The sequence below is a fragment of the Mus musculus genome, chromosome 15 (genome assembly GCF_000001635.26).
Source record: "Mus musculus strain C57BL/6J chromosome 15, GRCm38.p6 C57BL/6J".
Classification (NCBI taxonomy): Eukaryota; Metazoa; Chordata; class Mammalia; order Rodentia; family Muridae; genus Mus; species Mus musculus.
The window spans coordinates 7,578,464-7,601,279 of NC_000081.6; positions in this window are offsets into that span (position 1 = coordinate 7,578,464).

Genomic DNA, 22,816 nt, shown 5'->3' on the forward strand with positions numbered 1-22,816 from the left:
AATTACCCTTTGACAGCAGACGTGTAACAAGACTCCTTAACAGATTTAGCACACTGTGAGAGATCTTGGCCCTTTGGTTGTCTGGGTGGTGTGCTCATCACTGTCAGAGTCCCTGGGCACTGCAGGTGGACAAACCTCTGCTCAGAATCTGTGAGCCTCTCGGTGATTGATGGAGCTGCAGGCTGGACTCGCTGGGTGGGCCTCAGTATCCTGGGCAGTAAAGTAAAGAGAGGACAGTAATTAAACATCAAAGAAGACAACAGGAGAAGCACTTCATGCCTAGCACATGGGCAACCTCCCTGCTAAGCTGCTGTAATTACTCCTAAAGTGGAGGGCATGGCCTAAGGAAGGTGGTGAGAGTACATGGGAACTAAAGACTGTCTGGCAGGAGGTGTTATGTCGCCAAGTAACCGACCCAGAGACACCTTTGAGAGTGTTGTTACCTCAGAGGACACTCGTTTACTGTAGCCTCCATGCCTTCCCTTCCTTGATGGCTCAAGGAGTAATTCTAAGATGTACTTCTATTTGGCCACACAACAAACACACAAATAGTTCAGAACACCTTTCTGGGTCAGCCACAACCTAGAGACTGGTCAACATGGAATGTTTTAAGAGTGTTAGAAACGGTATCGGTCCTTTCCAATTCCACTCCCCCTCCCCACCCCCACCCCACCCCCCGCACCAGATCACATTGCAATGAATTGGCATGCCTGATTACTTCCCCAGTCAGAGTTTCCCCACATTAAGGTCCTACATATGGCTTTTGTATGTTCTCTTCTCTGTGTAAAAGGGGGATATACCTTTCTTATGTTTGACTGGTTTATCTGCAAAATCCTACAATACCTTAGTTAGGAGCTAAGTTATAAGCCCCAAATAGGAATATTTTCTACTTTTTTTGTACTGTATCATCACTTCTGTGAAACTCAGAATTTTAAGTGGTCTTTCATTTCCTGCGATAAAGACCTTCTCTCAGCCCAGCACCCTCACAGCTCCGTGGACCGGACATCTTTGCTTACCTCTGCCTCTTCCACAATCATGAGCCTCATTACCCTACCAGGCTTCTTGCATGCATATTTGGAGAATTCAACTCTGAAGTTTTTTCTTTTTCCTTGTGCTGAGTTAAAATCTTCATTTTTAAATATTCCCGTAGGATTTTGCGGCCACTCCATAAGAAGAGGCCAAATGGATGTGCTTCTCCAGGTCTTTCCTCAGGTATCTGTTTTACATTGCTATGATGAGGTACCCGAGGAAAAGAGGATTGTTTTTAGCCTATAGATCTAGAGCTAAAAACTCAAACAATTCAGTGCCAGCGTGAGAGAGGACTTCCTCAGTTACATCACCTCATGGTAAATGGCACCATTGTCACAGGAGACCAGGATATAGGGTAGAAGTCAGCATAGTTTCACCATGTAGCTCAGGCTGTCCTCGAACTCAGAGTTCCTCCTTCCTCTGCCTCCCAAGTTGGAATTAAAGACGTGCCTCATCACTCCTGACTATGTTTTGATTTTGGTTTTGTTTTTTAGCAAAAGAAGGATATCTTTTAGTGTGGTCACACTGATTTGTCTTGATTATAGGGTACCTTCAGCATCTGGCACACATCTGTCTCATTACAGGTACTCTGGCACCCCATGCCTCTGTTCTACTGGACTGTAAGTCTGAAGTGCCATCTTCCCTTCTCAGGTTCTACAATTTGCCTGAGCAGCTTGCAGAACCCGGAACGCTGCTTTCTTCTTACTGTGCCTTTATTGCACAGGATGTGCTGAAGAATCCAAATGCAGGGCTGGGGAGATGGCTCTGTGGTTGCAGAGGACATGGGTTCACTTCCCAGCACACAATATTTCAAAACATAGCAATGCACAACTGCCTGTAACTCCAGATTCAGGGAACCTGATGCAGAAGGCCCTGGGATCTTCTGGCACATGGTGCAGAGTCATACAAGCAGGCAAAACACCCATACATATGAAATAATCATTTCAAAATGGTTAAAAGAACTCTACTGCTGAGCTATACCCCCAGTTCAATTTTCATCCCCCTCCCAGACAAACGAGAAAGAATGCGAATGAGCACCCAAGTGAAGAGGCACACAGATTAAAGTCAAAGGTCCCACACATGGTAGCTCGGCACTACACTTCGAGCTGCAATGGGAACCCTAGAGTCCTGCACTGTTGACCGTCTTCCCTTTAGCTCATAGCAGGATGGATTCCCAAGACCGTCTGCATCAGGTTCCCTACATCTGGACTTACAGGCAGCCTGCATTGCTGTTTTGAAATGTCACATTCTGAGAACTGAACCCCTGCTACCCGTCCCTCTCCCCTGCTGGAGGCGGAGGGTAGTGGAGCTAAAGTCTCCAGACTTCCCTCACACCAGCAATTTCAGGTGGTCAGTTCTCATCTTGAAGCCACGGAGGATGGTGGCCTCACTAGGACAAAAGATGCTCCCATCATGCAGGAAACTCCCAAGGACTCAGCAGCCCTGTCCCAGAGGATCCTATTGCTCAAAAGCTACAGGGTCTTGGTAGCTCTGTGTAGGAACCAAAGAGGGTCAAAGGTGAAATAGTAGACCAAAATATTCTCCTAACACATTTGTGCAGAGGAACTGTATACACACACACACACACACACACACACACATGCATATACATACACAAAATGCACACATATATACATACATGTATATGCATACATACATGAAAGTGCACACATACATACACATCTGTCTATTCTATTTGTACACATTTAATAATTCCCATGGTTAAAATATAACCAATTAAAGTTAGAACTCATGCATTTAGATGCTTAAAAATAGCAAGCATTCTCTCCTTAGCTCTCTGTATCCTTTATCATCTTTATTACTTCACAAAGTTTTCGTATCAGAAAGTGCCAGCAAGCAAGTAGATATCAGATCTCAGTGACCAGGGTTCGTGCATAGTAGTAGGAAGCATAGAATTCATTGGTCTAGAGAGAATGCAGGCTCTGTTCAAAGGCACTCAATTTCAAATGCTTTTAACCACACACAGGCCTGTCCAGTCCAGCATGTCTGAAGCTGGCTGGGCCTGCAGGCCATGGTTTTCCAAGTTCTCCTTCAACACTCTTCCTTAAACATAGTTTCCAGGTCCCTCATCTTCCCCTGGAAATATTCAGCTTATTGAGTGTCTCTCTTAAAGTTTCCTTAGTTGGCCAGAAGTCACAGTCTAAGGGGCCCAACATACAAGGGACTGCTTGCTACCTTCTGTGGTCAAATGACTCTCCAGGCAGCCCACAAGGCCCGCAGCCTCTCAACAGATGTCTCAAATTGTTGTCGGACCCAAGGGGATCTGTAGCCAATATGCCTTCTTTTCTCCATGAGCTGCTGACAAGCCACTTAATTATAATAATAGTCAAGAAACATCCCAAACAAAGATTTCTGGCCTTGGGAAAATCCAGAACGTACATTTCTTTGATACAAGCCTTGACAAAAACAAGGTTCTCCTATTTGCCAGGGTGTTACACAGCAAATGAAGCCTAGTCAATCAGTCTAAGCACCAAAGAACAATCCAGGCAGCGGCTTTCCTGACCGCAATCAAGAAGCTAGATGTCCCTAGCCCTGGACACGTGTTAGAATCATCTCCAGCTTTGCCCCTGCAGACTCTGACTGTCAACAGGCTACCTATGTAACATCACATCTGTATGGAACCAGTTTGGGGAACAGTGCTTTGATCAACTATACTGACACCACTCACCAATTCTGGAGGCTCTGGAAGAAAGGCTACCTAAGTGATAGGAACCTTCAGAACCACACTTCCAGATCAGGGTTGACAAACCTTTTATGAGAAATTCAGGCTTCCATGGTCAAAGGGTCAAAATGGAGGAAATCATGTGGATACTCATGATAGTTTAAAATGTAGTCATTTGTTGTGGGCTGAGGAAGTATGAACATACTAGTCCTCTGTATCTCACATTGTGGTCTTGTTCTGTTGTCTAAGCCTCAAACTTTGTGCTTCATTTCTATGGCAACCCCAGAAAACTATACACTAAGTTTACATGTGTATTTGATAAATATGTATCTTAGCTCAATAGCCACAAATATGTGTGTACACACACATTGATTGCAACTTAAGATCTGCAGATAACACATATTTGTTTGTTAATAGTTAGTGTGATGGTTACTGTTGCTCACAAACATAAAAGAATCTAGAGTCACCTAGATGGGCCTCTGGGCATGCCCATGGACTGTCTTGATTATGTTGATTGATGTAGGAAGCTCTGTCCACTGTGGGTACCACCATTCCCTGAATAGGATTCTGGACTTTATAAATGGAAATAGGGAACCGAGCAACACCGTTCATTGTTCTCTGCTTCTGACCACAGATACAATGTGAACAGATCTTTCAGGCTCCCTACAGCCTTAATTTCCCTACCACAATGGACTATACCCTTGATCTGTGAGCCAGAATAAGTCTTTCCCCTTAAGCTGATTTTATCATGGTATTTTATCACAGTGCCTACATGAGGGTGCCTGTAGAATTTTTCCTGGCACAGGCAGGGAACATCTTCAGGTCAGGTATATTGCAGAGGTAGTGCTGATGATGGTACCCCAGAATGTACTTGGTTCCTTCTAACAAACAGACATGACTGATGTGCTTCCTGCTTCTGGCTTCCTGGGTGTGTTGTTCCCCTGTTCCTCTCACACCCAAGCTTGGTCACCTAGCCTGTTATTAGGAGGCTGATGTTAGCTGACACTTGCCTCTGAGGCTTGCAGTCCCAAACTCCAATAAATGTCATCACCACACAGGGAAGATGGGACACACCTGGGAAGCTTTACCAAACTTCATTCTTCTATCCCCATCCCAGATTCTAACTTGCTCTCTTGAGAACTGTTAGTTCTACATACTAGAAAACCAATCATGCCTCTATTTAAACAAAGATATCCAGTGATCTATACACAAAAACATATTAACTAATGGATCTAACCCATGACCAATTCTATATCTTTTATTAAAAATGGATGGATTTGATAGAACCGGACACAAACTGGTACTTGTTTAAAGGTGATAAGTCTTAACCAAATGTCTAGCTAGCTCAGTGGTAGAGTGTTTGCTTGGCCAGGTTCAAGTCCCAGCACAATAAAAAAAAAATGTCTAAAAAATGAAAAGTGAACCAAAAAAAAAAAATCTTCTGACCCTGTATGTTGCTACATTACATTTAACTTTATGTTTTTCTAAACTAAGCAAAGCCCTTCCATCGTGTCATCTAGACTACATTTGCCTTGTGTGCTGGCTTGTGTCTCTGAGTTTGCACATGGTTTTAATAGGGTTCCCAGGTTGGCTTCTACAGAAATGTACAAGTACCAACCTATCTGTTGCTAATCCAGTTTCTTCCCAGGAAGTCTTCTGTTCTATGGGTTAGAATGAATCGGTCCCAAGGCTCAGTCTGGTCCCCTCCAGCCTAGACTTTTCTGCCCCTGGATGAGTCCCAGGGCAAAGCTGCCCAGACTGCACAGGGTGGTTGGACTGAGTGGAGTGGTTAAGCAGTCCAAGATGCACAGCCGAGGAAAAACAAAGCTGCCTCCTCTGCCTGAGCCCTGACAGCAGCAACCTTAATGTGGAAAAATGCATTTGTGGCAATACTTCCATCCTTTGTTGAGCTTAGCTGGAAACAGTGCTGCCAAGTGCTGAACGGCTGGCCCTGGGCAGCATGGGCCACATATTTCCACAGTCTACTCCAGCATAAACAGACCACACTTGCTACTCTGTGATGAGCCAGGAACTGTCCTGCATGAGGTCGACAAGGCAGCATCGAGGAACATGACTGAGGGTACGCCTGTACCCACCTTCCTCCTCCCCGAGCCTTCGGCAACCCTCACTCTGTCATAGCTCTCAAGTGTTCTGTGGCTTTAAGCAATCTAGCCTAGGATTCAGGATTAGCAATGAACTCTCCGTGCAATCATCTGGGGACTTAGCCTCTGGCCATCTTGTGGCCCTGCAAATATCCAGAGCCTTGGAGTCCATGGGTGGTGGCATTGACCTGGGGTGGAGGTGCTTGGGTGTCACCGTCACTGCTCTTTCAGGAATCAATGGTCAGTTATAGTATCATCTATCGGCAAAGGGAATTGGGACATGTTTTTCTTTCAGGGAGAAATGGGAAAAGATTTGTGAAAACTAACTATGTCTTCTGTCATGGCTGCTTACTTGAGAAAGTCACTTAATCTGTATTTGAGTTTTCTCCCCGTATTAAATGAGTGTGCTATTCAGGGTTCTCCAGAAAAATAGAATCTTAAGCCTATAAGTTATCAATCTCTTGATCATTCTCTCTCTCTCTCTCTCTCTCTCTCTCTCACACACACACACACACACACACACACACACAAAAGTATCCATGTGCATACATGTATGTATGTGTGCATGTGTGCTATGCATGTGTGTGTGTGCAGTTGAACCTTTACTTAACTTACAGTGGGAATTATTCACCAGTAGCTGTGCTTATAGTTGACACTATCTTAAGCTATAAAAATATTTAATACAGACAATCTTCTGAATACCATAGCTGAACACCACCGACCTCGAGGATACTTTGCACACTTAACCTGTTACTAGTGCACAGCATGAGCACACTCTGTGCTTCATATTGCTTCAAGCTGGATCAAGAAAAGGTAAAAAGTCAAAATTTGAAGTGTGTGGCACCTATCTAATGTGTACCAATTCCAGGACACCACAAAGTCAAAGGGGCGGTTTCTTGGAAGTGTATGCACACGTGGAACACAGAGAGAAAGAGACAGAGGAACAGAGAGACGAAGAGAGATATTTTTTTAAGAAGTGGTTTATTTTAACTGGCTCACACATTGTTGAGGCTGGAAAGTCTAAAATCTGCAGGACAGACCCGGCTGGAGGCCCAAGGAAGGGCTGCTGTGATTGGTTAAAGATGGAGGCCAAATTCAATCTTGCTTGGGGGAACCTTGGTTTCCCTTCTCTTGATCCTTCTAACTAATTGAACGAAACCCCACCCACATTATCTATTTACTCAAATTTTATTGATTGAAATGTGAACCACCAGAGTTTTCAAATGTCTTTACAATAACGTCTGTTCTAATACTTTCCCAAGTGTCCATGCTATGGCTGACCCTGGTGGACATATACAGCAAACTTTCCCAGCAGCCATGATATATTAGGGCACCTGGGACCATGCTTGCATCTAGAAAGTCCTCAGTGTGGTTTAATTTACTGCTGTGACTAGTGTCACCATCACTACCAGCGAGGCCAGAGCTCAGCACCCCATCAGCACATCCTGGATGCTGTCCCTCAAAACATCTAGGAAGCAACTGAGCCACAGGGGTCTATTTTATGTAAGTACAGAGTTTGTTTACCTTTTCTTCAGATCTTTGCTTCTAGTCCTTATAATCCTGCAGAGTGGGCAGTGTCACGTTATTCCTACTGTTCTTACTTTAGAGTTGAGTTTCAGAGCGGGTACTTGGCCTCTCCACTGACCCTCCATGTTCCTTCCCTGTCCCCAATTCCAGAATCTGTTTAAGCTGAGCCATCTTTTCCTGGGCAGGTGACACATTTCTCCCAACCTGACATAAAGCTCTCTATGTATTATAATCCCAGAGAAATAATAATATGATAAGCTCAGGGTAAGACTGACTCGAGTGTCTCCATGAACACGGCGGCCCTTTGAGCCCGTCAGTCACATGGGGTTTTGGGAGTGGATGTTGGCATACCCAATTCACCATTTAAAATATTATTTTTCAAGGAAAAAAAAAATACAAACCCCACAATTCAAGAAATAAACATGAGCATGGGCTTTTGGAATGCAGCTCTGTTTATAAAAGATTTCCTGTGAGACAGAGCTGACACCAGGGCTGGGTTTAGGCTCAGCTGGGAGGCAATAAGAATTTGCGCTCCCTGTGTTTTGAAAATGATCCTTTTTATTTTATCTTTAAAGATTTATTTGTTCTTTTATTTTGTGTGTGTATTCTTGTCTGTATGAGGACCAAGTATGTACAGGTACTCAAAAAGATCAGAAAAGAACACTGGCTCCCCTAAAACTGTGACCTATAGGAGACTGTGAGGCGCGCCATGTGGGTACAAGCTGAACTTGGGTCTTCTGCAAGCTCAGTAAGGATCCTTAACCACTGCGCCTTCTCTCCAGCCCCACTTTTGTTCTCTCCCACACTGCCTTGATTGCTTTAATGTAATTGTTTATATTAAATAAATGAACAGATATAAAAGCCAAGAGTCTAAGTAACTGACTTCACTCTGCCCTAACTACTTGAATTGCCCCAGATAAATCTTCTTTGGTTTCCTTTACTGGGAATGGAGGGGTTAGATGGATTCCTGGTGGAGTCCACATTTCTCAGGCTGACCTTTTTCTCCTCTTGTAGTCTCCTCCCCAGCCACCTGTTGATCAAGACTTATGAAGGACTTCACTCATCCTAAGTCTTAATGAATGAATGAATACAGTGACCCCAAAGCCTCCCCTACACAAAAGCATTCAGTACTAATGGTAGGAATCCAGCCATAAAGCCACATGGTTGGAGAAATCTTTCAGGAAAATGTCCCTCTATGGTCACTTGAATCATTAACTTGGGACATAGTGTTCTCCACCCTCCCCCTAGATAACCTCGTGTTATAAACCCAGCCCCCAATATTTGAAGAGGGAAATCTGGCAAAAGCTGGAAGGATCATGGTAACTGGACTCATGTGGTAGTTGGTGGGAGAAAGTCATTGCTCCCCAAACCCAAAAATCTCTTAGAAGGCAGATTATTTCAGCTGCTTGAGCTAGGGCACTTTGTAATGGAGTTGGGGAAGAGCCTCCTGTCCAGCCAAAAGCACGCTCCCCTCTCCCCAAGGACACTCTTGACTGCTCCACAGAACTTTTTCTTCCTGACCTGTGAGCTGGCCAATCATGTTCTTCTGAAACTAGATACTGTAAGGTCAGACTTGTGCATAGCAAAAGAGGCTGCCCTGGCCCACTAATCCAAAGAAAGGATAGCTTTACACAGGGCTCATAGCGTTCCGCTCAGCCCATAATGCTTGCATGTGTCTGGGGCAGCATTGCTGCTAAATACCCAAGACCAATCTAAGCCTGCTGAGTAGTCCACCCACTCATGTCAACTCAGAGTAAGTCTTACTGCAGGCCATAACAGGCCTAGCAGTTCTGTGACAGAGGGTTCTGTCCTGTTTATGTAACTCCTGCAGTAGATGACCTTGGAAGAGTTGCTCAAATCCTATGAGCCCTTCTTTCTGCCTTTGGCTTTCTACTAGAAAGATCAGCACACTGATAGTCAAGTATTCCTCCCTTTATAACCTTCTTTCCAAAGGACAACTGGGAACAACACATGTCAACATATACCTTTGACATGGCACTATGACAATACAACTATGCTCCCACTCAACTGAGGATTATGGTCATTTTACTAGTGAAGGAGCAAGGTCTTAGAAAGATTTAGTAACTGCAGTAAGCTGAAATATGTTTCCTTCCAAGACATACGTCAGCTTCCCGATCCCATGTGGATTTGAAGACAGACAGGGTCTTTAGTGGTCATTTAGGTTTAATGAGGTTTTAGGGAAGAGCCCTAAGAGGGTGTGAATGGTTATCTTTCTAAGAGGAGCAGATATAAGAAGTCAAAAGAGAGCAGGTGTGCTCTTTCTGCTTGAGCCCAGGGGCCATGTGAGGGCACAAGACGCTGAGTAACCATCTGCAAACCCACATAAGTGGCCACACCAGGATTCAGATTGGCCAACAACGGGGTCTTGGACTTTGAGCCTCCATTCAAACTGTGAGGACAAAACTGAAGACACTCAGTCTATGAGACTTGGTTCTGGCAAATGCAGAGAACTGAATTTAGGGGATGGATAGAGGTAGACCCCAACAAGAAGCTGCATTACTCCTCTCAATCCTGTTGGAGATCTCAGACCATTCAATGCTGAAATCTGGGCATTGGCTGGCTTCTCTAACATCAGGACACCACTGTTCAGAGCCTCACTACCTTGCCCTGTTCAAGCTCCAGCAGTAAGTTCTTTGCACTGATAGCACCTGTCATTACACAAGGTCACTGAAATGCGTTTGACTTGTGACTTTGTAATATCCACTTGAATTCAAGTATGAAAGATGTTTTAGTTCAGGTTTCTATTGCTGTGAAGATACCCCATGACCATGACAACTCTTATACAGGAAAACATTTAATTGATGCTGGTTTACAGTTCAGAGGCTTAGTTCACTATCCTCATGGCAGGAAGCATGGAAGCAGGTAAGCAAACACCGTTCTAGAGAGGTAGCTGGGAGTTCTACATCTGGGACTGCAGACAGCAGGGAGAGAAAGTAAGCAACTGGACCTGGTTTGAGCTTCTGAGATGTCCAAGCCCAGCCCCTAGTAACACATCTCTTTCAACAAAACCACGCCTACTCCAACAAGGCCACACCTCCTATTAGTGCCACTCCCTATGGGCCTATGAAAGCCATTTTTATTCAAACCAGCACAAATGTGAATCTCAATTTTGGGGCTTAATTAGTTTAGAAGTCATTTTAATATCTTATTGTTAAATGAGCTGTCACTCCATATTTCAACTTTTAAGAATGAAAGATACAAACTTTTTAAATAACACTGGAAAATGACAAACCTCTGAAAATAGTTGACTTGTAAATTAAAAATAAATTATAAATCTTTTCTTTAGCACTAGGTTTTTATTGTCATTAAAATTGAAAGGAAAAAGGAACAAAAAGAAGGCATCGTTGGTTTACAACTTGGATCAACATTCAATCTATTTTTATTGTATCTCCTTTGCTCAAGATAGAGGATAGCTTAGGATAGTATTTACTTTATAATGAATAGTATTTGTGTGTTGAAAGTGCCAGTGCTGACCTACACTGGGGAACTGGAGTAAGTAAAGGCATTTTACCATTTAATAGTTTGAATGTGAAGTGTCCCCAGGAAAGGCTCCTGAGTTCAAGATTTGGTACCCAACTATTGGTACCAGTAAGCAGTTATTGGATCTTGAAGAAACCTACCTCATTCAATACGTTAGGACATTGATGAACTTATAATTTATTAAGAAGTGGTAGAGAGGGTAGCCCAGTTGGAAGAAGGCGGGCATTAGAGGCATGCTCTTGAAGGATGTACACATTATCTTCCATCGCCTCCTCTCTGCTTCCCAACCACTTTGAAGTCAGCATCTTCCCTCAGCCATGTGCCTCCCCACCATGATGCTCTTCCTCACATATACTGGCTCAGAAGGGACAAAGCCACGTGTTCATCAGCTCTGACCGCTGACCCCATGAGCCAAAGGAAGTCCCTTATCTCTTAGGCTGTTTGCTCAAGTGTCTTGTCACAACAATGAAACACTATTCTAAAGGTATAAAAAATATACACATATTTGTCTTCAGGTATCTACCTAAGTCTGCATTTGCCCATGTGAGCATAAAGTATTCTGGAAATGAGTCACAAAAGGAACCAGATAATATTGGTTTTCCTGATGGATGAGGACTTGAGTCTAGGGGAAAAATGAGAAAGACACTTTTAAAAATTTTTCTCTGTGAGTTTTTCTATATTATTCGCTATTGTGGAAAACTATGCAAACTTTAAATTAACTTCTAAGTTAATTTTGCATGTTCATTTGACCACATAACAAGATCCCAAGTGAAAATACTGAATCCTCTCAGAACCCAGAACCTTCTGGAACTCAAAAGATTCTCTGTATGCTCGTTCAGTTAATACCCAGCCTCTAAATCATTTTAGCCCAGAATATGATCTTTCATGTCTAGCTTGTTTCTAAACGATTCAAGTATTGTTTTCATTAGCTTTGTTTATGTTATTACACATGCCTGCCCCTTTTGTCATTATATAGAATTCTGTAGTGTGATTACGTCACAGTTTGTGAGCCTCTACTGCTTGCTCATGTAAATCAAGTTGTTTTCATTTGGGTGATATTATGAATAAAAGCTAGCTGAAGTATTCTGGTAGCATTCTGTAAGTCTATTGGAGGAATTAAAAGTATTCATTGCCAAGAAATTGCTGAATCACAGGTTAAGCTGGCTATTCTCCCATCATTTCTATCTTCCCTTGCTATGTTCTCTCTCTCTCTCTCTCTCTCTCTCTCTCTCTCTCTCTCTCTCTCTCTTTCTCCCTCTCCCTCTCCCTTTCCCCCCCCCCTCTCTCTCTCACTATTCTATTCATCATGTGGTCCTCAGTAGAAGTCACTGGGGTGCTAGACTTAAGAAATGTTAACTAAATAAACCCTTTGCTTCATAAAGTTCTCAGCCCTGGGTATTTTGTTATACAAATGCAAAACAGACTAAAACATAATAAATGGCAAGACATTCTACTACTTTGCCAGTGAGGAAACAAAACATATATATATTATAATTTTTGAGACTCATTCTGACTTCAGAATGCCATTATATATTTAAAGGTTCCTTTAGAGTAGATAAAATATAGATCAATTTTTAGGTTTTAGATTTCCTAATTGCTTGTATTTATTTACATATGTGAATATATGCATGGGTGAGCATTTGCCATGTTGCTCAGGCAGAGGCCAAAGGACAACTTGTGAGAACTGGTTCTTTCCTTCTACCTTGTTGCCCTTGAGGTTTGAACTTAGGTCATCAGGTTTGATAGCAAGCCTCTCTACCCACTAACTTCATATATCTGGCCATGGAGAAAAACTTAGACAGCAGTACCAAGCTTTACTATGAAGAAGCCTCTTTGATGCTTAGTACACTTTGGTATTTTGTATTGTATTGTATTGTATTGTATTGTATTGTATTGTATTGTATTGTATTGTATTGTATTGTATTGTATTGTATTCTGTTCTGTTCTGTTCTATTCTATTCTATTCTATTCTATTCTATTCTATTCTATTCTATTCTATTCTGTTACTCCTTCTCCCAATATTAGCCATGGTTCTTTAAATTACTTTTTATATAATAGATTTTAACCTGTAGGTTTAAAAGAAGCATGGTTACAGTCAAAGTGCATGATGTATACATAACTTATGAGTCTACTGGTCATGCAATAGACCCCAAATGGCAAGTACTTTGCAGGTTATTATATGCCTCTCTGAGCTAAATTGCCTGGAAATGCAAGACAGACCAACACATAGACTTTGTTATGGGAATAACACACTGCTTCTGTCAGTGTGCTTTGCTATAATTAATCCATGAGACATGTCAGCCAGGGCATTTCTGAGTGCTGATTGAAGCATGCCTCCTGTATGTTGTAAGGTATGTGTCCAAAATTAGAGTGGCTGAAAGCCTCTGCAAAAAGGATAGCAATCCTTCTCTGAGACACCCCTGCCTGGGGTGGTAGACTACTATTTATGTAAGCCTGGTTAGGTGAGAGGTACACTCACTTTTGCCTTACAAGTCCCTACATATCCAAGTACAGTAGCCAGTTAGAACACTGTACCATAGCCCCATTTTCCATAGCTTAGAGTACAGTCTGTTCCAAATACTCAAGAGCCCGGGGAGAAATGGGGGGAGTAGGATGTCACTTGCACATTACTTGAGCCCTCTATCACACACTGAGTATCATGTGTGTGTGTGTGGGGGGGGGGTGCCTGTATCACACAGATAATCCATTGGAATTCCAGACAGCTTGGACATTTTGTCAGGAGCACAGCAGTAGGGAATCTATGAGTGAGGCCTCTCACCCCATACTGCAGAAAGTGAAGACTGGCCAGGGATTATCCCCCAAAACAGAAACAAGAACACTGAATTTTCCAAAGAGTTTCCAGGAATGGTACTCTCTAGCTGCTTGCTATGCACTGCACAAGCATGCATAGAATTATCCAGAGTGCAGAAAAGTACTTCTTACTCGTCCTATTTGTTATGAAGTTCCACCTTGAGGAAGAAACTCTGGACATCCTCTCGTAGGACAAAGGTGCCAGTGAAGGTAGAACTCAAGACAAGAACACAACTGTGATCTAAAAATCCCTAAACCCAAGTGTTAAAACCTGGAGCTTCATAAGCTTTTGTTGCTTTCAAAAATTATATCCCACTTTCCTTGGAAGATGTTGTCCATTGCTTCCTTCTCATAGGAGCTCAGCTCTTCCAGGTATTTAGACTCACAGCAGCAGACTCTGATGCTGTGTATCGTAGTACAGGCTGCTCATTGCATGAGAGCACCCAGCCAAGAAGCTGAGTAGGGCCAAATCCCAGCCTGCACTGCTCTGCTCCAACTGTGCATAATGGGGCAGAATGGCTTCTGCTGAGAGGAAGGGGCACTGTATGGATTTGTGAAGAGGTCCTGTAAATGTAGAAAAGGGGAAGGCAACAGGAACCGTAGCTACCACACCTTGGATTGGTTACAAGCCACTCTTTGCCTACCCCATAGGATAATTTGGCATTTTAGTTCAGGAAGTGGAGTGTGATCCCAGTTGTACAGATTTGGGGTATGTCTGCAACGAAGCTCTAAAGCTCAGTTACCACCTTTTGTTTAGAATTTTGTTCAAAATCCTCATGTAACTGGATAAGAGCTGAGAGCTAAGGAGGTCAAACTACAGAAAATAATACATTCTTATACCTTAAAGGATGTTCAAACTAGACTGAGGGTCATTAAAATGGACTGTACCTTGGCAGAAGTCCTCCCAGGGTCCCCCAGCTCTGACCTCAAATCCTAAATAACATAAAGGCAATTCTCTCATCTGGAAAATTCTGGGTTTCCCCTACCAAAATCAGCAGATTGGCTGTTACTTGATATATCACTGATAGAAAAATCAAGCAGCAAGCTTGGTGAGCATAGCCAGGCCCTCTTCTAAAAAATGCTCGATTAGAAACTGCACATTTAAACGCCCCAGTTCAGCCTTTGCCCAAATTCCAGCAAGTTCTCCTGCTGCTTTGTCACAGGACTGTGTGGACTTGTCCAAATGGAAATGTGTGTGGTTTAACAGGGCCACCCTAGCCCTGCTCCTGCTGCTCTTCTTTTTTCCTAGGGTAATGTCATCCCTTGATTGCTTTTGGGCGACTGTAGATAACCTTCCTTCTCCCTGGAGCCTCTCCTCATTCTAACTCTTGGGCTTCATGATTCTGAGAATATGCTTACCACTGTCTCACTTAGTGGGTTTCATCGAGGCTCTTCAGTCTGACACACACACACACACACACACACACACACACACACACACACACACCATGGCTGGCTTCTCTATATCCTCCTAGGACTCTATGTTATGAGTTCCCTGAGATACCATCTCTGCCATTCCTCCCTCTTTTTCAAATATGTCTCATTTCCAACATTCTCATTGCAAAGTTCATATGATTCTCATTTCCTTGTCTTCCTGTTACTCTTCAGTCTCTTCTACTACAATTTAACCTCCAGTGAGGGTAGGCACCTAAATGTTTCCAGACTCCACCCATTACTGTCACAGGCTAGGTCAGTTCAACACTTGCTGAATAAATGAAGGTGTGAAGAAACTCCCCAACATTTCATTTTTACTTCTGGGTAAGACTTTATACCTTACATTCCAAATCAGGACACATTTAAGAGAGAATGAAAATGCTAATTATTAGTTGTGTTGAGATGAAAATACATAACCCATGTCATACAATCACTATGCAGAGTATCTCCTTCTAAATTTTCCATCATTAACAACTATGTTCCCAAGATTCACAGTGTCTTATGGATACCAACTAAACAATCTTGCTTTGTGACGCTTCCTTCTCTTCTGGATTAAATATTTCTCTTGATGTCTGCATAGGACAACTTCAAGCTCTTCTTGTAGAAAACAGAATATGGCTGGGGAGGTGGCTTACTGGTACACAAACCTTTTGCCATGCAAGTGTGGGAACCTGAATTCAAATCTCCCAACCTACCTAAAAGCTAGACAGTAATGCCCATCTGTAACACCAACATTCCTATAGCAAAAGAGGAGGGTGAAATGAGAGGCTTCCTGGAAGCTTGTGGACCTCTCTGTCTGGGATAAGCAGAGGCAGACAACAGAGAGCCCTGCCTTAAATTACACAAAAGTTGAAAACTCACCCTGAAGGTTATCCTCTGAAAAAACACACATGCACCATGGCATGTGTGTGTTGGTACCAACGCACATGAACACATACATATCGCATATGCACATAATCATATGCAAGATTTTGTTTTAAAGATGGAATTAATATTCTTCCTTAGCATGGACTTCAATGATATCAATTATAACAATGGAATCAGTGAGCTGGAAGAAAAAGCTACTTCATTTCAAAGCTAATGAATGACAACTTAAATATCCAATCAAATCTTAGTGTATGGCAGACAGGACAGGTAGTGTCCATATCACATTTAACACCATAGGCAGGTACTTCTGCAATGGTTCCCTCTAGCCTGGGTCCAAGAAGAGACAAGGCTAGTTGGAGAGAATATATTCTTTTCTCTTGTGGTGAAATACATGAAAAGATGAAAACTACGGAAGGAGGGTTTATTTTGGCTCATGGTTTAAGGGCCTATAGTCCATCATGTTGGGAAGACATGATGGCAAGAGAGTGAGGCAGCTTGTCATGGTGGGCGCACAAGCAAGACGGAGAATGAGATGGATGCTAGTGTTCCACTTGCTCCCTCCTTCCTTTCCCTTTAGTATTTAGTTTCGGACCTGAGCACACAGGATGGAGCTGTCTTTCTTCAGAGTGGGTCTTCCCTTCTCCTCTGTGGAAAGATTACACACCCTGAAGTCTGTCACATAAGTGATTCCAAACCCAGTCAGGCTGACAGTGAAGATCACCCAAGAGAAGGTAGAAGAGCTTTTTGATTAAAATTCTTCTACACCATAATTGGGAATAGCAAGGAAATTTGAAACTAAGAAGATCAAAGAAGGGAGAGCATGGGGATCTAAGATAGGTCCTTCTGCTTGGGGTGTTACTCACCTAGTCGCACAATAGATATAATCTTTTTAAACTAGATACAAGTGCAATGGTAACTATACAAGTGTGAATGGTGTAATGCACCAATCACAGGGCATGGTCGGCGCTTGGATGATCGTGTTATAATATAATTATTGTAATTTATATCAAATCCTGTCATTTTAAACAAAATACTAACATCTTAACTTAATATAGTAATAAACTCAAAAGATCAAGGTTCCAATTCTACTGGTACCATTACTACTCAGGTGGCTATGGGGATCTATTTAACTACTGTCAGCCTCAGACATCTGTTGGTTGAAAATAAGAGTGATCCGTACATATAAATTATTTACTCTGATGATTACTTTATAGAATTACATGATATGCTCTGGAGTAGAATTTTCTAGAAGAACAGATGCTAAACAGAAAGAGCAGGTAGGAGCATTATCTGTGAAGACATTCTTATAGGACACACAGAAGAGTTCCTAGAAGTGATGACCACAGTGTCTCCCCCATTCTTCTCTGTTTCTCATTCATTCATTCATTCATTCATTCATGACAGGGTCTTTCATTGAATTACCTTTCATAAGCTTGTCTAGACTGCTGGCGAGCAAGCCCCAGGGGCTTCATCTCTGCCTACCGAACACTGGACTTCAAGCTGTGATCAGCAGCCTTTATATGGGTACTGAGATCTGAACTCAGGTTCTCAAGCTTGTGGGGCAGACATTTTCCCCAGCCCAAATATTATAAAGTCAGTTTAAAAAAATTTACATTCTCATATTTCTCTTCTTAATATTAACTGGGTTGTATAATTCACCTTGGTCTGAAAACCCTTAAAATTTCCCTCTGTTGACCATAAAGAGGCAATGCCACCAGACCGGAAGGCTTTCCTGATCCCACATGTTATTAGATTAACTAGGAATGTCTTTTCCTTGCAAAAGCTGTGTGTGTGGCTGTGTTAAAGCAAGGCTGCTAATGACCTTCTTGGACAACTGACTCATTCTATCCTGTGAAACTGCAAACATTAAAGTCTCATTTGTAAATTCCAATTTTAATGGTTCTTCAATTTTCAGAAACTGGTTCCTGACACAAAGTGGGCCCTTCTTCATCTGAGCTTCGGATAGTCACATGTGGACCCTTTGTTAAAGCTCTGCTGGTTGTGGTATTTGATGACCTGGGACAAACTTCACACATGCCAATTGAGGCACGTGCACAGCAATGGGCTCAGTTCCAAAAGATTCAGAATTTCCATTTGTATATGAAAAGAGGCGACTTGAAGTGTCCGGATACTTGACCCCACTGGGCACTTGGTATGACACCAACTGATAAGAAAAGTGCTTTCCAAACTCAAAATAGTCCCCATTTCTGTAAAAACATAAAAGCCCCCCATGTTTTGGTGCTGAACAAATAACTGGAATAGAGTTCTTTGGCATCCCAGGAAAGATCACTAAATTCAAAGCAGGATGGATTACCCGAAAAGTTGAAGCAGGAGAAACAAGGGGAATGAGAAAGGAAGAGAAAGAATTCAGATTTCACCAGATATTCTGTACCTTATCTGCTCCCCCCAACACCACCCATTAAAGGACAGAAAGATCACACTAGGACAGCCCCTTTTGACTGACAGGTCAGGAAGCAGCACTCAGGTCCTTTTGCAAAGGCAAATGTTTCTACAAAACTGTTAGCCATTGAAAACCAGGTGTTTTGAAAAAACTGAAGTCTGCATGTTGTGGCCTCTCCCCTCAGGGAGATTAGAGTCTGACAGAAAGTTGTCATAAACTTCAGAGGGAAGAGTCATACTATGTAACACAACAAATTCCTAGCTGAGGAAACCACACTCAGCCCTGGCCATGCATTAAATCACTTTAGAACGTCACAAGAGTAACTACAATCTCAAGATTATTCCTGTTTGTGCAAAATAAGGTCTGGAAAATTACTTCTCTCTCCCTCTCTCCCTCTCTCCCTCTCTCCCTCCCACCCTCCCTCCCTCCCTCTCTCCCTCTCTCCCTCTCTCCCTCTCTCCCTCCCTCCCTCCCTCCCTCCCTCCCTCTCTCCCTCTCTCCCTCTCTCCCCCTCCCCCTCCCCCTCCCTCTCCTTCTCCCTCTCCCTCTCCTTCTCCCACACACACACTAAAGTCTAGTTTATGTCATGAACTACTGACCAAGTCATGAGCTATTTTCTCCAAGAAATCACCAGCGCCTGGGTCCATGCTGAGGAGGCATGCTGTGTAGTGGTGGAGATGGTGCGTGCCTTTCCTATGCCTCATGCTTCCTGTATCCCAGTGAAGTGTTCAGAATGGCCACTTGGCCCTTCCAGCTGCCTAAAGGGGAGCTTTTTCCCGGAACCCACTTCACTTCTGTTCTGACGTCAGTCCCCTACTCATTTCCTGGCCAATATGCTTTGTAGCCTGTGTCCTAAGTGTACAGCCCAGGTAACCCTTAAAGGCAGACCAGCAACTAAAGTCACCTCACTTACCCTTACAGTCTTCTCAGAATAACCTTGCTACCTGGGTCATAAAGCCCTTAACCCAGATGCATCCCTTATTGGTAGAACATTTCCCACTGTAGAACTCACTAATGAAAAGCCCATTCAATCTTCTCACTTCCCATGGAGAGATAAATAAAGTAGACTCTGAGTGTTTTCAGGATTGTCATTATATTTATCATCCTGGTTAGAGAGGGGTCAGAAGGCCATGACCACATCTTCCCCTGCCCAGCTATTACTATTACTCAAACACAGCAACAGATATTCAAAAGGATTTCTCAATACCATCCAAAGAGCCAAGATAAAAAGGACTGTGGCCCTTGGCTTCTTGTTCCCAGCATTATTTCTTAAGAAGTCAGGTTTTCTGGCTTCCTCCATGTGTCTCTTCTGAAGGTCTACCATCCTCCAACACAGAGAGAATGGAACATTTTAAGTCATTCCAACCATGTCTTGCCATTCAATGTCTAAAATAAATGGCCCCTGATTTCCAACTCTGAGGACATGTGGCTATGGGTCAAGCTGCCCTGCAGAATGTCACTGCTGTGTAATGCATATTTGGGTCATTTTATGTAACTACTCAGCCCCCTATTCCAGACTCATCTGGGGTCAATTCAGCCCATGATGGTGACTTCTTTGGGACTCTTGTCCAGGGCTACTAACTAGTCTCAGTTCAGCACTTAGAAGAACCCAACTCTCCAGAGTGCTAAGGTGAAAGATCTGGTACAAAATCAAGAACAAGATAGAGCCTAACTGAGCCAATTGGATCTACCCAGAAATGATGACAAGGCACTTTTGTTTTTTGCTGTTCCATAAGAGAACTGAAGTTGTGATTTGTCATGTAATCACTTGGACCTGAATTCAAGACAAGTCACTGTTTGCCAGTGGAATCTGAGTCACAGTAAATATTTCCTGTCTCAGTGACCAGCGGGCCATGTTAAAACTAGCCCTGACTTTCTCAAGAAGCCTTGTTCCACTTCCCACACAAAGGATAATGCAGTCATTCTGACCAATGATGTAAAGCCATTTTCCCCATTAGTCAGGAAATAGCCCTGCCAGCTGGGAGGCCTCACACATCTTCCAACAGGTTGTCATTGGAAGGGAGATGTCAAACTCCAGGGCAAATGGAAATGTATTCTGCAGGCCAAATTGTGCCCATCCCTTGCATGGAGACAATACCCCAAAAGACCTAGCAGCCTTAAATTGCATCAGAAAGAAGTATATTTCAGCTGTTACCTGTGGCCCTGCTTGGAAGAATACTCATAGTGAACAAGCTCTCCCCACCATGAACCTGATTCTGTCTGCCTTTACTTCCTGAGATATAGCTGACTTCCTCTTCATTGCCAGTGGGGCTGTGGACTGCTGGATACCAACACTCAAATGAATTGATAGAAATTCATGCCTATTTCCTTATTACCATTCTCAAGAAGGCAGAGATTAACATGTGGATTTTTTCCCTCTCAAAAGCAGAATGGGGCCACGGGGCTGGAGACGATGCCCCTTCCTCCCAAAATTCAGAGTGACTACTTTGGGTGCTAAACAGGGACACTAGAAATTAGGTGCAGCCCTGAGAGTTTCTGAACTGGTCTTGTGCAGCTAGCTTCTCTTCCTCTCTGCTGTCTCCCAGGTTACACGTTCTGTTTATTGTCCTAAAATATCCCTTTTGCTTTTACTTTTCTCCCTTAAAGCTGATCTCTTTTTCAAATACTTCAGCGACTTTCTATTATCTGCTGCCTGATAAAATATCTTTCACCCCCTACTCCTAGTTCTGAGCCATAACCCTCTAAGCTGTATTCTTTAATTTTATTATCTTCAGAGACTGATTCATCCTTCATTTGATTACAATGGCATTGTCCTCTCCCACTCCTACTTCCTAAGTGCGATGGTCTAGATGAAAGGGAGTCGTGTGCTGTCCAGCTCATCTCATCCAACTGCATCCTATCAACTGAGGGAGTCCTTTTTCCCCTCTAAGTTCCTATCTCAGGTTAAGGGTCTTGGGCTGCAGTAAGAATTGGGGGAGTCAGGTGTCTTTAAACAGAAGTTTTATCTCAGAGTAAACATCATGGACCCCCCAGGGTTCCAGTAAGACCCCAGGCAGCTGCTCCTGTCACCTCCATCAGTAGCATAGAAACAGGATCTAAAACTCTGAATTTCTAGCAAGCACTGTTGGTAGCTAACAACTCTTTGAGAATCGCTGGCTTATGCCAGTGGAAATGTATTGCCTCACTCAAGAAATTGATCATGATGATTCTCAAACTTGTAACAGAGAGAACTGGGAAAATATGTTTTAATCCGTAATGGTCACACTTTCCCACTTGCCACTTAAGCTAAATTCTCGGATGTAATCAAGGCAAAGAGACTTCAGACATTTAGAAACATGTCCTAAGTCTATTGGTCCATCGGTAGGGAGATTGCATTTTCTTGGTTACACAATCACTTAAACTTCGTGGTGGTCCATACTTCTGCGTTCCTCTGGTGTCTGCCCTTGATAATTTTCCCCGCTTTCATCATCACACATTGCTTACACCTGTTCCGACTTCACCTTTCCAAACATGGTTCAAAGCTCGGGGTAAAAAAGCGGGGACCACACCCTTCTTTTGTCTTGACCTGACATGAGCCAGATGATTAGCCCTAATTCAGTCACTCAGAAGAGAAAGAAGTACTTTTATTGGGCTACTGATTCTTAGCGCTGGGGAACCCTGAAAGCTGCCATACTCTGTGACACAAATTCAATCAATTTAGAGTGCACGGGGTTGAATCCAGATGTGGAGATTTCAAAACTGTTTCTCGGGAGATTCTAAAGCCCAGGCTGTTTAGAGTCATTGGCTTTGACCAATCGCAATCCATTCATTATGTCTGTGAGATGCCCACCCAGCCTTTGGGAAAATTCATTTGTCTCATACTTAAACAAATCAAAGTTCTCGTCAAAGGACAGAAGCATTAGTCCTGGACAGATAGCACATGAGACATCCAGATGCTGATACGCTAAGTGCTTGGAGCTCACAACCCCACCAAGAACAGCATTCTGCCCCACTTTGTTATATCCCTGGCAAGTATTTCCTTCTGTACCTTGCACAAAGTAGGTATTCAGTACGGGTTTACTTATTAATTGCTTTGCTGATCTGCTGGGAGATTCACTGGATGGATGAAGTTACTTTACCAGGACATAGATTCCACTGAGACCGGCCAGAGGTCAGCTTTGTCTGTCTTTGAGGTCGAGAAGACATTGGAAGGTCTCACTTTGCCCCTTGATTGGTGTATATGCTTCTTGACCTTGCCATGGTTTTATGTAACAGAGAAATTCCACACTCCTGGCATGAACATACAGCCTGACCCAGACCATGCCAGAACAACAGATTATATGTGACTGCTTTTGGTCTTAGTGCAGTAAAGGCCAAAGTGTGTCTCTCAAAGCGACACATGGAAAATCATTCTCACAGGGGGATCTCTTATGGGATCCTGGTTTGAGACATTTTGCTCCCCTCTGCAGTGAACTTGACATTTCTATATTGCTTTTACTGGTTAAGTAGTAGAATATTGAC